The 17102-nt window shown below is 38.8% G+C and overlaps 1 long non-coding RNA gene and 1 pseudogene across 1 annotated transcript in view; both read right to left on the bottom strand.

Annotated features, from left to right (window-relative positions):
• Positions 1-3916: 3916 nt before the first annotated feature.
• The window catches only part of LOC132655235 (uncharacterized), a 39092-nt gene continuing 25906 nt past the window's right edge, over positions 3917-17102 (bottom strand). The window contains exon 4 of the long non-coding RNA XR_009592966.1: positions 3917-4383. This is a non-coding gene — a long non-coding RNA (uncharacterized LOC132655235). The remainder of the gene's footprint in view (positions 4384-17102) is intronic.
• LOC110542177 (alpha-aminoadipic semialdehyde dehydrogenase-like) lies at positions 7142-8727 on the bottom strand (annotated as a pseudogene).

The raw sequence follows: 17102 nt of genomic DNA on the forward strand, positions 1-17102 counted from the left end.
TCCTGCTTGCTTCTTGTGTCCATTTGCTTGAAAAGCCATCTTCCATCCCTTTACCCTCAGGTAATGTCTATCTTTGTGACTTAGGTGTGTTTCTTGTATACAACAGATTGCTGGGTTTTGTTTACGTATCCATTCTGTTAGTCTGTGTCATTTTATTGGAGAATTAAGTCCATTGATATTGAGAGAGATTAATTACCAGTGGCTGTTAGATCCTTTGAATTTGATGTTGGCTGTGGTCATACGGTTGTGTGCTTGGTTGCTTTTTGTTTTACGGTAGTGGGGTTATTTATTTTCTGTGTTTTCTTGAATGTAGCTAGCTTTCTTGGGTTGTATTTTCCCTTCCAGTGTCTTCTGTAATGCTGTATTTGTTTGTAGGTATTGTTGAAATTTGTTTTTGTCATTGAATATCTTGTTTTCTCCGTCTATGAGGACTGAGAGTTTTTCAGGGTATAGTAGCCTGGGCTGACATCTGTGTTCTCTTAGGGTCTGCATGATATCAGTCCAGGCCCTTCTGGCTTTCATAGTCTCTGTTGAAAAGTCAGGTTTGATTATAATGGGTTTGCCATTATATGTTACTTGGCCTTTTTCTCTTGCAGCTTTTAGTATTTTTTCTTTGTTCTGTATACTTACAGTTTTGATTATTATGTGGCAGGAGGATTTTCTTTTCTGGTCTAATTTATTGGGTGTTCTATAGGCCTCTTGTATTCTTATTGTTCTCTCCTTTAAGTTGGGGAAATTTTCTTCAGTGATTTTGTTGAAAATATTTTCTGGGCCTTGGTGCAGAGAATCTTCTTTTTCCTCTATTCCTATTATTCTTAGGTTTTGTCTTTTTATGTTGTCTTGAATTTCTTGGACGGTCTGTGTCAGGAATTTTTTAGATTTAACATTTTCTTTGACAGATACATCTATTTCTTCCATTGTATCTTCCACACCTGAGATTCTTTCTTCCTTTTCTTGTATCCTATTGGTTATGCTAACCTCTGTAGTTCCTGCTTTCTTCCCTAAGTTCTTTCTCTCCACAATTTCTTCCATTTGTGTTTTTTTTTAATTTTTCCAATTCTATCTTCAGGTCTTGAGCTATTTTGTTGGTTTCCTTCCCCTGTCTGACTGTATTTTCATGTTTTTCCGTCAATTCCTTCAGCTGTTTGAACAATCCACTGTTTCTTTTATTTCATTCAGTGATTTAAGCATTTCTTCTCTAAAGGCCACAGACTGTTTGGCTGCAGCTTCCCCTATTTCTTCATGGATGGCCATAATCTCCTTGTCTTTAATTTCCTCCATTTCTTTACGGATAGCCATGATCTGTTTGTTTTTATCTTCCTCTAATTCTTTTCGTATTTTATTTGTTTCCTCTGTTATCTTCTTCATGAGCATAGATGTTAGGTCATCTCCTTGAATTTCATTTATGCTGGGGTGTCTAGGGTTATTTGCCCCTGTATAACTGGGTTCTGGAGATGCCATATTGCTCTGGCTTTTGTTGGTTGGACTTTTACGCTGTCCTCTACCCATTGGGCTATCTTAGTTGTTTGAGTTAGTTTCTGGTTGTTCCTGGACTCTTGTAGTGGAGAGAATCCCTTTGGCAGGAAGATGGTTTTTCCTGAAGGAAGCCTTTCCAGCTTTTTGGGTATAGTCACTGGATGTCTGGTGTTTTTCAGGAGTTGCTACAGCTCACCTCAGGCATAGAGACCTGGGTAGTAACTGTGGTCGTGATTAGTCGAGAGGGCTCTCCTCTCACTGGGAGAAGTCCTGGAGATAGTTGCCCTCCTTCTGGGTTTCTTGCTGTAAATTTAGTGATCAACTGCTGTAACCTGTGTGTCCCGTGGTTTGGTCGGTTTTGTTAGGGATGACTGGTTGCCCCTTGGAGCAGTATCTGGGGGGTTGATCTCAGGATTCCCGGTCTTTTGTAGGTCTGAGGTTGGGGCTCTGTGCTCCAGAACCCAAGAGGTAATTTGTGGCGGGTGAGTACTGCTCTGGTGTCTTGGGGCGCAGTTCTGCCTGTAAGGTGTATTTGGTACAATGCAGGCCTCTGGGCTGGTGGAGAGTGCGCCCGCCTGCTAGTCTGCGGAAGCTGAGTTTCCAATCACTCTGTGCTCCCTGTTTGGGCCCAGATCTGTGATGGCTGGACGTACTCACCTGTTTGCGATCTGCAGGCTGCTAGACTTTCCCTCGGTGACCCCAGCAGCACGGTTTCTTCCTTCCCTGTGGGGTCCTCTCTGGACAGGGGTTCCCAGTCCCTGTTGTACTGGGGCGCACAGCTTGTCTGTACTGCTGAGCTGAGCGCGCAGATCTCTGCGCGGCAGGAGCTCAGTTGTGTTGGCGGTGGGTACCCGCCGTCCTAGCGACCTTCCAGGAATAGACTGGGTGACCCGTGATCAGTCTGGCAACTTTGCTTCCCAGTGGGGTCCCCCGGCTGCTGGGACTCCCAGCCTCAGGCACCCTTGTGCTCACGGATCAGCGTGGGAAATTGATTGGGACATGCAAGCTTGCGGCCCCAGCCTGGAGACACAAAGCCCGCGTTACCCGGGATTTCTTCCGGGTTCTGGCTGGGTAGCCCTGAGTGGACCCGACCGATTCCCACACCGTGGGAGCCTCCCCTCACCTGGGAAACACGATCGATGTCGTTTCAGGGCCCCGAGTTCAGTCTCCTGGTCTCTGCACGGCGAGTGCTGTCCTGCTTCTCAAACGCAGTGCTCTCCCGGCGCTGCCATCTTGGCTCCCCCCCCAATTCTCTTTCTAATGTGACCATATTAAATCATTATTACTTTTTTTTTTTAATTTTTACTATTTTTTTTGTTTAGTTGGTCTATTGAAGATGGTAGACAAGTTTAGCTTGTCAGACTTAAAGGGGCCTGCCTATGACCTTAACAACTCCCATAACTTCAAAGCAATCTTGGATAAATGGTATGAGAGGTCCATGGGCATTGGAGAATATATAATATTATGCTTTACACTTTAAGGTATGGCCGCTCAAAAAGGTACAGTAATCATTCTGCACATTCTATCTAAAATTGGGTCCAGTACAATGCCTCATCTGATAAAAGCAATTTCTACCATGCCTGATCATCTGAGTGTGGCCCACAGACCACACATGACAAAAGGAGAGAACTGATTTCACCAAGTTGCCCTTGATCTCCGCATATATACATACGTATGCAAATACACTCATAACCCCAGAAAGCTGAATAAATAAAGCAATTTTAAAATAAATGAAACAAAATAGGGGAAACCTCCAAATAAAAGTAAATAGTTCTTCCTGTAAGCAAAATAGTAGACAGAGTAAACATAGACAATTGTAAACTTCAAAGCAAGAGTAAGAAGAGTTGCAACCGAGTTCTATTACCAGGTTGTTTTATTTGGACAAGGAAGAAAAGTCAGTTTAAAGAGTTAGGCAGATCTCCAACATTCTTCAGAGTTACAAAACACATTTTATCAGCATTTAAATGATGATGAATATTGATGATGACAATCATGTTCGGTGGAAAGCTCTGAAAGTTAAAACACTGAATATGAGAAAATGATTCATAATGAGCATCATGCTATGAAAATTGACCCATGTAAACACCAACACTTTACAGTTTCAGGGATTTGAGGAATAACTAATGCTTAGATCTAATTTTAAGGTTTGGACAAGCTTGCTAAAAATCACAGCAATAATCATCTGGTTAAGAGCATTTGCTTCTCATATGGGTGAGTTCAGTTCTCAGTATCCACATTGGGCACCTCTGCCAGTAACTGTAGGCGATTTGGTTATCTTCTTTGGCCTACATGTCACCTGAACACGTATAGCAGACACACAAACACCTACACACCTACACAGACACACACACACACACACACACACACACAGAGATAAATTTAAAAATAGATCTCATAAAAATGGATAGCAATAAATCAGCTAGAGAACTGAGACAGAATATAACATTTTAGGAAAATACTCATACAAATGTGCTTATGAATTAAAATTCATAAAATATAGAGTAAAATATGTTTTATGTTATGAGAAAATACCTTTTTGTGGCTGAAACAAGTCAACATTTCAGAAGGTTCTTTTTGCTCTGAGATTAAGAAATAGAGGTAAAGAGTTAAAAAAACTTTTCTGAACCCACGTGCTTCAGAATCAACACTGTATAAGCAGATGTTGGTCTTGGTTTCTCTACCAGAATTCTTTGGTGACCAAGGGCTTTGTCAATACCTGTAATGTTTTGAAAACAGTCTTCTTTGAGCCGTACATCTTCACAGTTAAAACAGCAAATATTTGTTAAACTAGTCAACAAACTATGTATGAAGCACACGCGTTGTCCTATTTGCAGAGCACACGGTGTAGAGGTATCTATTTCCAAATGTGTCTGAAGGCATGTTATTTCTGAGCCATCAAGTAACATCCTAGAAGAATTGCATTATTCCATGTTAAGAAAAAAATTAGATTATAGTAAATTAGACATGGTTCATAAACCATTTCTCAGGATTTGACATAATAAATTTTCATTAATTCTCTAAACTTGATTGACTCGTCAAGTGGCATAACCCACATTTTTCTTGGAAATTGTAAAAAAAAAAATTGTGACATATCCAATCCCATTTTCTGTATATGGAATTTGTAAATGAGCTTTGGCATACAGCATTTGAGGAGCACAGTATGAAAGTTTGTTTCACAGAATCTGACACAGTGCGGGTACTACATACAATCTCTTCCAGAATCACCAATATCAGTAATTAGCAACTATGGTATAGACACCAAGGTCTGCTATGCCAAGGCCAGACATGTTTAATATATTTAATATGGCCTGTATTTTAACAAAGAGACTATACACTTTATTTTATACAATATCCTTTTTCATCATAAATTTCCTGGACATAGAGCTGAAGTTGGAAAATGTACAAGAAACAACTCAGACACTTGTTACCAAATATCAGCTACCCTTCAGACTCTGTCAGTCTGTGAAACCAAAAGGAGAAATTACAGTCTAAGAAAATAACTGAGAGATATGCAGATTGTTTTGCTTACCTGATTTTAGAGACTATACTATAATGCTTTCCAATTAATTTGTTGAAATGTCAAATTCTTATACCCATGCACACAATGAATACGGTTCTAAGGAAGGGATTTTTTCTTTTTAAATTTTCATTAAAAATTTTTTATGCATTGTATTCTGATCATGGTTTTTTCTTACCCAACATCTGCAGCTTCTCCCCACTTATTTCCCTACCTGCCCAACTCTGCCAACACCACATGCTTTCTCTCTCTCTCATTCACTCCATCACTCTTGCTAAATCTATATTTCTTTAGAAATCAAAAGCAAATAACAAAGAAAGGAAGGAAGGAAAAAAGACATCCGAAACACACACACATACACAAAACCCATAAAAACAAAATCACAAATCATAATATATAAACAATACTCAAACAAAGAAATGTGAGAGGAAGAGTTTACAAAGATGCATGGAGTTCATTTTCTGTTGGCTATCTGTATATATATATATATATATATATGTACATATATGTATATACATGTATATACATATATACATATATGTATATATGTACATGTGTATATATATGTGCATATATATGTATATAGGTATTATATATATGTATATATATATAATATATATATGGAAAATGTTGTTATTTCCATAGGCCCATGGCCCTAGTCTTAGGTTCTTGGTCATGAACAGTGTCTGGAAGGGAGTTGGTCTTAATATAATCAGAGAGTGATTGGTTATTCCTAAAAAAATTGTGCCACTATTGCAGCAGCATATTTTCAGTCTTATCTCCAATGGAAATCTCAAGATTTGTAGCTGGGTTGGTGGTTACCTTTGGCCTGTGGCAGTATGCAGAGTATGCTATATGAACACTATAAGCAGAAGTAAAGGCTCTTGATAGGCACCAGCTCAGCTTATCTATGTTCAATGAGATATATAAGTGTGGTCTTCATCAATAAGGTCTTACCATTAGTTTATGGAAAATAACTAAAAGCCTTGATACTATCTAGCGCTGTCTGGGCATTTCCAAGGAGCACTTTTGGCCAACCACTTAACTGGCTACAATCCATTCCCTGTACGGGAGGTTTTACTTGCTGATGAAAAATTCCAGTTAATTAATTAATGCAAAATGAGACTAGACTTTCTTTTTACACTGGATTCATATTTGCTGGTTTCTTTTCTAAGTTGATAGAATATTCTTATTATATTTCCTTTGGGGTATAAAGTACTTGGCCTAAAAATAATAGTAACTAAAAATTATTACTAAGTAGTAGGAATTTTCAAAATATCTAAAGTGAAAAAATTATAGATAATGTATTTTAAATTTTCTCAGATAAATTATACTAGCAAAAAATTATAACTATGTATGTGAGTGTATAATTGCAAATTAAGAGAATGAAAATTAGGCACATCTTTATAAAGAAATCTGTGTAAGATTAAAATAAAAGCAATTATATTTTAGATATTTTGTTTATTTGTGTAAATTTTCTGTATATCATTTCACTTCATTAAAAGTGACTCATTATATGGAATTCAAAAAGGTGTAATATTATTAAGCAATTAATTGTGAAACATAATTTCTTAAAAAACATGCAAAGCTACAATTTTTCTTACTATTATTAGAAAACAGTATTACTGCAACCTCATATAGTAGAATTGTAGATATTAAAAATTCTTTCGGGTAGGAAGGCGCCTTTTATAATAAACACGGTTTCTCTAAAAGAAGATGCCTTTTGTACCATCTTGCTAAATTAAAACACTTAATTTTTGCACACTAACTATGCATTTGTCCAAAATTAGATCAACTATCCAGGGAAAAACAATAAGAAAGAATAAGTCACGCCTAAAGTCCAGATAATAAATGGAAAAACATTCTACTTTGGAAGGTAGCGTTTCTGACCAAGCTTATATTTCTAATATTTAGAAGAACTATTTAAAAGTCTATTCTTTCCCCATTATTTAATTATTTTAATACTGGTCTTTAAGCGTTTGCCATATGGTGTTACGGAGGCAGAGGGCAAAGGATACTGGTGATTGTCAGGAGAAAATAAGTGTGATATGCACACGTGATATATACAGATGTGGTATACAACACTCTCCTTTTACAACTGAAAATTGCTTTTATTTTCAAGCAGAAATTTTTCTTACTGTTCCGCTTTTGAAAGTGTCACTTCAAGTCCTGTATACGGTGAAGTAACAAGATAGAAAACATCACTGAAACTTGATCCCTTGAACCAGGGGAAGGGCCGTGCGGTAGATGGTGGTACAGGTGTATCTTTGCAAATACTGCTTCCAGGCCTTGCTGCCCCATTCCCTGCCACCGCCTGTGTGCTTCTCTCCTCCAAACGCACTGCCAATCTCAGCCCCGCTGGGAGGAATGTTGATGTTTGTAATGCAACAGTCTGAACCTTTAGGTCCAAAACCGGAGAAGATTCTGCCCAAATCCTTGGTAAAGATACTGCTCGAAAGTCCCTATTTTACTTCATTATTCCATGCAAAGACCTCTTCTTCATTCTTGAATTTGAACATGCAGATAATTGGGGCAAAAGTCTCCTTGTGCACAATGGGGACGTCGTGGGCAAGGCAGGTCAAAATGGTGGGCTCCACATAATTGCCAGGTTTTATCCATAACCTTGCCCCCATAGGCCACTGTGCCTCCTTCTTTCTTTGCTTCTTCCACTGCTTGAAGAAATACGCTCACTGCCTGTTTGGTATGGAGTGGTCCATAGAGAATATTTGGGTCCCAGGGGTTCCCAACACGGATCTGACACAGTAGGCACTTTTCAGTCTTTCTACAACTTCCTTATGGATGCTTTCATGCAAAAACAGTCGCCTCACACTGGTACACCTTTGGCCAACTATTCCCACGGCAGCAACAGAGCCGATGGTCTGCGTCTGAGGTCTGCGTCTTCAAAAGCAAAAATGGCATAATTTTCTCCAAGCTCTAACACGCTTTTCCCAAACCTCTCCTGCACCACCTGGGCCACCTGCTTTCCCACCTGAGTGCTCCGGGTGAAGGACAACAGGTTCGTTCACACGTTCATCTTTGGCCCTTGCTCTGCCGATATCTGCTCCACCACAAGTCAGGGAACAAATGGCACGGGGCAGCTGGCTGTCTTCCAAAACCTTAGCTATCATCTTTGTGACAGCTACACTAACAAGGGAATTTGTTGGCGCTCCTTTCCAAAGGTGCACATTCCCAGAGATCAGCGCTCTGGCCTTGTTCCAGCCAAACACAGCCAAAGGGAAGTTGAAGGCAGTGATGAGTCCCACCGGGCCCAACGGATTCCACTGTTCAGAGAAAGTGTGGCCAGACCTTTCAGAAGGCAGGGTGGGGCCCCCATCAAACTCAACAAGCCAGCAGCGCAATCACGGATGTCCACGTACTCCCGAACTTCTATTCCTTCCACCAAGATTTTGCCCATCTCCAAAGACACCAGTTTTCCCAGATTTCGGATCTTCTCCCAGAAGGCAAAGCCAATCTTTCTGAGTACTTCTCTTCGCTTTGGGTTAGGGTATCTGCCCAAAATTTCCAAGCTTCCTTGGCTTCCTTTATGAGGTCGTGATAGTTGTCCATACTGGCCTGCCAGACTCTTGCTATTGGCTCGTTGTTAGCAGTGTAGTAAGTTGTAATTACCTCTCCGCGGCCATCCCATCTTCCATTATACACGGTGTCGTTTTTCGCAGAACCCCAGTTCTTTGCAGACAAGCATATTGGTGATGGCTGATCAGAAGAGTGGACATGAGGGCGGGAAAGCCTGCTGGTCTTCACAGTCTGCAGCCATATACTGAGCTCAGCATATATATATATGTGTGTGTGTGTGTGTGTGTGTGTACCAGCTGCTTGGCTCATGGCGTTATAGATCCGAAGAAGGCATTGGACGCCTACAGCCTGAATTTGAGTAACCATATGCGCATACGTATTGCATGCAGTTTCTACAAAGTACAGAAGAGGGCATCAGGTCTTCTGGTATTAGAGTCACAAATTTTCAGTGACGATGTAGGTGCTGTGAAAAGACCTTAGGGCTTTTACAAGAATAATAAATGCATTTGTTCTTAACCACTGGGCCATCTCTCTAGCTCCTATTTTCTTGTTTTTAAATTTTATCAGTAGACTTACTTATTTTATGTTTATGTGTATGAGGTGTTTTTTTTTTTTTTTTTTTTTGTCTACAGGTGTGCATATGCATCATGTGTGTGCCTGGGGCTCACAGAGGTCAGAATAGCACGTCAGATCCACAAAACTGGACTTACAAATAGTTGTAAGCCATCATGTTGGTGCTGGAATTTGAACCCAAGTCCTCTGCAATGGTAACAAGTGATCTTAACCACTAAACATTCTCGCTAGCATCTCCCCTTTTCTTTTGTATTTTATATGAAAATATACTCTGAATACAATATTTTCTTTCTCATCTCGTCACAGATTCTTCCCACCTCCTCAACCATACAACTCCATACTTTTTTTTTACCTTCAAGAAGCAAACCAGAAAACAAAAGGCAGGAAAATGCACAAGAATCACACACATGCACAAAACCAAAGGTAATAAGAACACAAAAGCAGAAACCATAATATACAAGCAAAGACCAGTAGGATAAAAAAAAATGCCCAAGCAAAGCAATATGAGCCAATAATCTATAAGAACAAGACTGAGTTCATTTTGTGTTGGCCATCTACTTCTGTCTACCCTTATGTGTGGTTTTTATTCTCAGTAAGACTCTAATGGAGAAAATTAAATTACCCTTTGCAAAGAATTGTCAATTGGAAATTTTCTTTATAACTCTAATTTTGAAATAACAATGTAAGTAGTCTATCTAGGCATATGTATATCTATGCTCTGTGGTTTTGGCATTTACGTCCTAAATATTTATGACATGTTTCAGCCTGAAGAGATAGGTATCTGTACACTGCATGAACAACCAGTTATGCGACTAGCAGATGCACAAGGGAGAAACAACCTCTCTGTGAGATCCAGGTCACTTAGAAAGATTCTGTATCAATTGAATATTCAAGTCTAAACCAAAAATATTTATTAATGGTTCTCCTTGCATTTAGTAAGAGTATTACGCTTGACATTAATTCATGACACACATTTTCCTTTAGCGTTTGCTTAGCCTCACCTTAGGAGTTATGTTGAAAGCACTGAGAGTGTTTTCAGAATTTCAGGAAATCCTGAACATAGGATCACATCAAATAACTTATGATGTTTTTTTAATGTAACAATTTATAACAATAATTGATTCTTAACACATATTTTAAAGAGTTTATATGGGTATAATTCAAATAAAATTTTAATTGAGGGATATGGAAAGGCAGGTTAAATGAAAACATTTTCTTTATTGTCAAAGGACTAGCAAGTGTTCAGTATCTATTCCACAAACCTAAAGCTTAAGTCACTTGCTGACCTAGTATTCATTTTTCTAGAACAAGAACCACAGGCAAGTTTGTTTCATGCTGAAGTAGAAACTGAATGTAGGGACAACATGTAACCACCCCAGCTTTCAAATTTAATAAAGTAACAAAGGTAGAGATCAGGAATTTATATTCTCTAAATAGTAACTAGGTTATAGAAAAAATAAAGCAATTATCTTTAATTGCCTGTGAGAAAAGGACTTAGGATGAAAGTGTAGGTTACAGGCCTAAGGCAAACCATTCACTCAAAATAAAAATGTTCTCGTGTCTTTACTTTAGAGCAGTATTAGATTAATTTTTTAAAGCTGAGATATTACACAGAAATTCTGTGTATTATTCATCCACTTTCCATCTTAATAACAACATATTACTGTGGTAAGTAACTATACTAACTCTCAAATGTTTATTAAAATTTCACTTTCAGACTTCCTTAGTTTTAGCACGGTATTCTTTTTTTCTGTTCCTAACTGCATCTTGGATGCTATTACATTGATTTATCACTTCTCCTTTTCCCCGGCTTTCCTGTTCATGACTTTGACACTTTGAAGAGAACTAATCAGGAACTTTGTAGAATGCCCTTCAGCTAAGGTAAGCATGCTGTTTTATCAGGATTAAACTGGAGCTATATTTTTTAAGGATGAAGACTACTGAAGTAAATGTCCTTCTCACACATCATATCAAGGGCTATATGAATTACTTTTCTTGTCAGTATGATGAAATGCCTAACAGAAGCAATGGGGAGGAAAAGTTTATTTTGGATCATGTATTCAGATAGATGTCAGTCCATCCTGGCAAGACAGGGATAATGATGAGGACTCACACAGTGACAGGGAACTCTCCTCCATTGCTGGTAGGAATGTAAACTTGTACAACCACTTTGGAAATCAATCTAGCACTTTCTCATACAATTAGGAATAGTGCTACCTCAAGATCCAATTGTACCACTCCCAGGCATATATCCAAAAGATGCTCAAGTATGCAACAAGAACATTTGCTCAACCAGGTTCGTAGCAGCTTTATTTGTAATAGTTAGAACCTGGAAACAACCCAGATGTCCCTCAACTGAGGAATGGATACAGAAATTGTGGTACATTTACACAATAGAATGCTACTCAGTAATTAAAAACAAGGAATTCAGTCTGGGCACAGGGGTCTTTTCTGAAACTGATACTCCAGCCAAGGAACACTCATGGAGATGGCCTGGAACCCCTGTACAGATGTAGCCTATGGCAGTTCAGTCTTCCATAGTAATGGGGACAGGGACTGTCTCTGACATAAACTATTTGGCCTGCTCTTTGATCACTTCCTCCTTAGGGGAGTGTAGACTTACCAGGCCACAGAAGAAGACAATGCACCCAGTCCTGATGAGACCTGATAGACTATCAGATGGAAAGGGAAGAGGACCTCCCCTATCAGTGGACTGCAGGAGGGGCATGGGAGCAGAAGCAGAGGGGAGGGTAGGATTGGGAGGGGAAGAGAGAGGGAGCTACAGGTTGGATACAATGTGAATAAACTGTAAGTAAAGAAAATAAAAATAAAATATAAAAACTATTTGACTATGCCAGCATGCGCTAATCCAGTATGATTGGAATTTTTATGAATGAGGATATTTCAGCAATCACACAGGGAAAAGACTATGCTAAGAGTGACAAGTTGAGGCAAGCCAAGGGCCTATCAGAAACGTGAAGTCAGAGCAGGACAAATTCCTTCACAGTACTTTTTGAGTGGGAAAAGACCTACACTAATCTGAGAATTTTAGGTTATAGGATCAGGAGATAATGCATGCTGAAAGTTAAACTACTAAACTATGGTGTCTGTTGTGATCCTCTCAAAACTGATACCAGAAGGATCAGCATTGTTGCCCATAGAGTGTATGAGAAGAGGGCTGTTTTTTCTACTTTTTCTTTTCTTGAATCTTAGCTTTTAATCCTCACGTTTTCTTTTTTTTTTCCTTTTTTTTTAATTTTATTTTTTCTACTTTTAAACCATGTCAAGTGATAGTTTATCTTGACTGGGTATGTGCTTAGAATCCATATATATATATGGATTCTCTCCACTTTTTCTTTCAGATGATTGCAAAATAATTAGATTCTTCAGCCTGACATCCATACAAGGATCAATCAATGTTTAAATAACTTTTTAAAATTTTAAATATAGAGGTTAGCTTTCCATACCTTAAATTCTAAAGGCTTTAGACAACATTTCCCCAGTGCATAGCACTATGAAGAATACTTTCACCATTTGAAAAATAGCTTCGTTTCAGAAGTACCCTGGCTCAGACTCTCTACCAGGTAATCTGACATCAGTTTGCTAGCTCTGTTTTTGCCTTATCTAAAATGTTATAATTGGAAACAAAATATTATTTCCTATACGTACTAACCTGTTTCACCAATTCACATGTATTAATAATTCATTCATGTCTTTTGTGGAAAGATCACTTATTTTTTGATTACTTAATAATACTACATCTTATAAATAAACTAGTCTGAGAATCTAATATCTGAAATACCAAAAGCTTCTGTTTTTTGGCAATTTTGAATCAATGTAATATATATCTTTGAACATTACTTTTCTTATTATTGTAAAAAAGCACAAAAAGATGGCAGTTTATGCTAGGTTCCTGTTTACAAGGATAGAAGACTGTCATTAATAATGTCAGGTGCTCTTCAGTGGGGTGGGTCTAAAATTGGGCCAGTCATTGATTTGTCATTCCCTTTGTCTCTGTTTCATTATTTATTCCCGAACATCTTATAGGCAGAAGAAATTTTGGGTTCAGGGTTTTGTGGGTGGGTTGGTGTCCTCCTCACTCCATCCACTGGAATCTTGCCTGGCTACAGGGTGTGGCCATTTCAGTCTCAGTATACTTTGCTCCTAGGAGACTCAGCTAGGATCACCCCCATATCTTCTTGTCAGGAGCCTCTCCCATCCCAGGTCTCCAGCTTGTCCCAAAGATAACCCAACACCAATATACCTTCTCTCCCACAGCCCTCCCACCACCTACCCCCACTCTGGCCACAATTGATGCCCCCTAACCTTCTCCACTTCCTCTCTCCCCGTCTTCCCCCTCTCCCTCTACTTCTGATGTCTATATTGTCTATTTTATTTCCTCTTCTTAGTGACATTCAAGGAAACAGATAGAGAGACCCACAGCTAAACATTAGAAAAAACTCAGAGACTCTTGTGGAAGAGTTAGGAGCAAGATTGAGGAAGATGAAAGGATCAAGGACACCACAAGAAGACCTACATATCCACCTAAAAACCTAGGCCCATGGGGGCTCATGGAGACTGAGTCACTAACCAAAGAACATACGTGGACTTGTCCTAGGCCTCCTAGAGATATGAACCTAATGAATCATAGGGCTTTTCTCCTGTTTTTACCATATGACTGTTATTTTATATTTAGGTCATGTTATATTTTATATTTCAGGTGACAAATCTTTGAGCTAACTTCTGTAAAAAAAAAAAAAACAAAAAAAAATGTATTGTATGTCACAGGGGACTGTGTTGAACTGCTTCTGATTTTTTTTCAATGATCCTTAGATTGTATTTGCATGGGTATGCTTCTCACTCTCTATTCTCTTCCACAGACTTAGACATCTATTCTTTCATCTTGTGGTGCTTATTTTTGATTGTCAATTTGACTATATGTGGAATTAACTAAGGCTCAAGTGGCTGTGATACAGCTGTGAGGGTTTTTTTTTCCTTAATTAAATTATTTGAAGTAGGAAAGCCTACTTCTAATCCTTATTTTTAAGGTGGAAAAATAAAACTTTGATCCAGATCTTAGGAGGTAGGAAGATCCATCTTTTATCTGGGTCACAACTTCTTCTAGCAGCATATATAAAGGAAACAGAGGAAGGAATCTTGTTCTTTTTCTGCTTCTTCTCACTCTTGTTAGCCAGTCCATTCCTTCACTGTCATTAGTAGAACTTATTTCTTTGAGATTCTAGCATATACTGAAGATTAGGTGAGACATCCAACCTTGCAGACTAAACAACTACTGGATTCTTGGACCTTCCATTAGTTAACAATCATTGTTAAGTGGGCCGTACCACAGACAGCCTACTAATAAATCCTCTTCATACTATATATATTCATATATGATTCATATATAATCATTCTGTACATAATGGTCCTCTGGAGAACCCTGATTAATACACATTGGCACTCAACTCTCTTGCTTAGTATAGCCTTACATAAAACATAAAATTGGTGTAGAATGCAGAAGGATAACTCCCAAAGACATCCGGGACTCACAGGTGCTTTAGGATAAATGGAAAGGGAATTAAACTGAAGAAAGAGATTAATTGTATAGTATAACATTATTTCTAACATTGCCACAAGCATCATTTAAGTTGAAGAGAGAAGGGCTGTCATCAGAACACTCTGAATGTCCTCTCTTATTCCTGTTGTTACTCTCAGAGAACACAGTCTTATGCTGTTGCAAGTGAAACACTCCTCCCTGTGCATGCTTTAATGAGGATGGTGGTGTGTAAAAGATGGAGGTGTTGTTACAAAACCTATCAAGGGAACTTCTCAACATTTTCACAGTTCACGTGTTTGCTTTCTTCCCTACTTAGTCCTAGATCTCTAACATTAGGCCTGAGACAAGAAGTTCCTGTGCTGGAAGACAAGGACCATGAGAATGGAATAATCTGACCAGACAGTTTCTCTCCAAATCTCAAACAGGGCAGTCTACTGGTCTGCTCAGAACACCAGGAAGCCTCTCAGTGTGTCTTCCACTGAGCTGTAAAGATTCTTCCGTGCAGTCTCAGGCTGTCTGATTATTTGGACAGTAAGTCTAAAATCTCTGCTTGATGCTGAGCCTTTTAGTGGCTGACACATACCATCATGAGACCTATCTGCCTTTGTAACTCTTCATCCACTTCTTTCTCCTTGAAGTGTCTCCGGCTATTTGATGTTGTGTTTCTTCCATACGTAAGCTTTTGTTGTTGCTGTTGATAAGGAAACGACATCTCCTTGGAACTGGAATTACAGAAGATTGTGATTGTAATGTGCAAGGGTGGTGGGAAGCAAAGTTGGCTCCTCCAGGGGAGCAGTGAGTGCTTTTGGCAGTTGAGCGGCTTCTCCAGGCCCTCTTTTCGAGTTCTTAAAATTTATAATTAACACAAAGGCCTTCATATGAATGTTGTTATTAAGAGCCTGTCCTTAAGTGCTCATCTTTTGTACTCTCACAATCTTCTGTAATTCCAGTTCCAAGGAGATGTTGTGTCTCTGGCTTCCACAGGTACTCCTGCTCATGTGTACATACCCAAATGCACACAAACACATACAAGTACACCTCCATAAAAATAAGAATAATAATTTAAACTTTTTTTCTTTAGTTTTTTTTTTTCCCTAATGACTAACGACATTGAGCATTTCTTTAAGTGTTTCTCTGCCATTCTATATTCCTCTACAGAGAGTTCTCTGTTTAGCTCTGTTCCTTATTTTTTAATTGGATTACTTGGTTTGTTACTTTTCAGCTTCTATTAATCCCTATCCCGAAAGGCAAAGAGGATGGACATCAGAAGAAGAAGAAAACAGGAAACAACCTAGGAACCTGCCACAAAAGGCCTCTGAAAGGCTCTGCCCTGCAGACTATCAAAGCAGATGCTGAGACTTATGGCCCACTGTTGGGCAGAGTGCATGGAATCTTATGTAAGAAGTGGGAAATAATAAGAACTGGAGAGGACAGAAACCCTACAAGGAGAGCAACAGGACCAGAAAATTTGAAAACAGCGGGCTTCCCAGAGACTCATACTCCAACCAAGTACCATGCATGGAGATAAACTAGAACCCCTGCACAGATGTAGCCCATGGCAGTTTAGTGTCCAAGTGGGTTACATAGTAATGGGAAGAGGGACTGCCTCTGACATAATCTGATTGGCCTGCTCTTTGATTACCTCCCTCTGAGGGGTGAGCAGCCTTACCAGGCCACAGAAGATGGCAATCTAGCCACTCCTGATGAGATCTGATGGACTAAGATCAGAAGGAAGGAGAGGAGGACCTCTCCTATCAGTGGACTCGCAGAGGGGCATTCGTGAAGAAGGGGGAGGGAGGCTGGGACAAGGAGTGGAGCAGAGAGGGGCTTATGGGAGAATACAAAGTGAATAAAGTGCAATTAATAAAATAAATAAATAAATAAATAAATAGAATATAAAAAAAGGTCAGTCCCACACCAAGTAGGCTGCCCACTTTCTGAGTTACAAGATACATCTCTAATGAACATGAAGCATAGCTACACACACACACACAGTCACAATAAAAACTTCTTTTTAAACAAGGGTTGAAATTATGTGTACAATGCTTATGGTGTTTAAAACATAAGAAAAATGCAAATACAAATAGAATGGAAGTTGATTGCATGAAGCTATGTGGAAATATTTTGAGGGTGATGAATTCAGCCAGTAACTAGATTGGAGTTGGCTCATGTTCACGAGTAGAATAAGAGTTCCTTGGATCCTCTCAATGAAGACACCAGCTTTTAATTAGCATAGACGCCAATTTGGCTGTGTGTACTGTGATTGAATTTGTATAATATTTTGTTAATCGAGTAATCAAAGGATTTTATTTAGCATTATTTTGTTAAGGGTCTTTAAAAAGACAATTTAATTACTCTTGTTGATGAGTTATTTTTCACAAGTGATCACAAATAAATCAAATATATTATGTTGCCTTAATGTTGGTAAAAAGAACATATAAACAA

Source organism: Meriones unguiculatus, chromosome 7 (genome assembly GCF_030254825.1).
Source record: "Meriones unguiculatus strain TT.TT164.6M chromosome 7, Bangor_MerUng_6.1, whole genome shotgun sequence".
NCBI classification, from domain to species: Eukaryota; Metazoa; Chordata; class Mammalia; order Rodentia; family Muridae; genus Meriones; species Meriones unguiculatus.